Here is a 1,569-nt window from a genome sequence, read left to right as displayed (position 1 = left end):
GCACTAATGAACAAAACCTCATGAAACACCAACACCGGACAATGCTGGAGCCTGGATTCTATCAAATGTCAGTGTTTTCATGTGGCTGACAAAAGTTCATCTGATCATTGTAATCATTGTGTAAGCTGCCATCTCTGCCACATCACCTTGCAGATTTACTTCAGGCCTAAATGTAATAACTATACTTTCCTGATCTATGAGAGCCACGTCATCCAAGCTTCCAGGAGACTGTAAAAGCAGCTGCCTCAGTGATACAGCATAGCTGTTGTTTCCCAAAAGACTGAGACTCTTTTCACGACATCCACTGAAGGCTCAGTGAGCAAAATGAAGAAAAAAATAATTCCCGAGGGATTATAATTCCCTAAAAAGACATGAACAAAATGCCAATCCTATTACCAATATTAAGTAACACATAGGAAGCAGACACCGCTGAATGGCTCAGTTGTCCACAGGAGTTCAAAGAAATTGTCCTTTATAACCCATTCTAGGCTGGAAAAGCTTTTCTCTGTAACATTTCCATCAAACCTCTGTCATCACTTTGTGGCTGTGTAAAGCATGAGGATGTTTTTATTTCAGATGTCGACAAAGGCTGTGTTCTCATTGGCTCACATGTATTTTGAAAATACAGATCAGGTTAGCACATGTGTCGGGCCTGAGACCGAAGCTAACCAGTGCAGAAATAACTATTTCTATTCAAGCAAGAAAAGAAAAACACTAGGTTTTTGTGCTGCAGCGCCGACTATTGTATATGTGACGTTTATTTTTATGCTCAGGAGCTACGATTGTTTATGTGCTAATGAATGTCTGGTCATCATTCAAAGATTTTCTGTTATTATTTTCCAAAGTGTATAGAATTATTAGAACTCTAATAACACTCTCTTCATGCTGATCAAAAAAGAAAAACACTTAGACCAAATGAGAGAAAATGTGATCCCTGCACTTTCATCTCGTCTGTCCATAAACATGTCCGACAGTGATTTCACAATAAATAAGATATAAATATCCACCAGTTGAAAGTCTTTTATCAGACCTGTGAACAGCCATGAAAGGAAGACGGTGATTTTGCAAAAATAGATAACGAACACTAGTTTAAAGCATCACCACTTCCCGGTTTTCCAACCAAATCTGTCGCTGCAGAGAAAAGGAACACGATATAGCAGAAAGCTGCACGGATAAAGGGATGTGTTGCAGTTTGATGAGGCTGGAAAATGACTGGCAATGACAGAAAATGGGACTTGGTGATTGTGGGAGACAGGAGTGAGAATTCATGTGATTAGGTGCAAACTAAAGCCGGATTGCAAGAGATTGCTGTGACTTGGAAAGGCAAGAGAGGATTGGAACAAACAGTACTCTTTTTTTTTTTTTTTTTTCCTGCTCCTGAACTCTCCGGGCTCGCCCACGACTGTCATCAAATCTGTAATTCAGAGCGCCAACTGAGCAGAGACAGATCCAGCACCTGATATGAGCACAAGCAGCCTCCCTACTATACAATTAAGTTGGCTATTATATCATTGATCCACATTTTAATTTAGTATTAAAAGAATCTGCCAAAACAAAATGCACTTCTTT

The sequence above is a fragment of the Antennarius striatus genome, chromosome 9 (genome assembly GCF_040054535.1).
Source record: "Antennarius striatus isolate MH-2024 chromosome 9, ASM4005453v1, whole genome shotgun sequence".
NCBI classification, from domain to species: Eukaryota; Metazoa; Chordata; class Actinopteri; order Lophiiformes; family Antennariidae; genus Antennarius; species Antennarius striatus.
The sequence above is the reverse complement of the archived record's forward strand: the minus strand, read 5'-3'. Positions refer to the sequence as shown.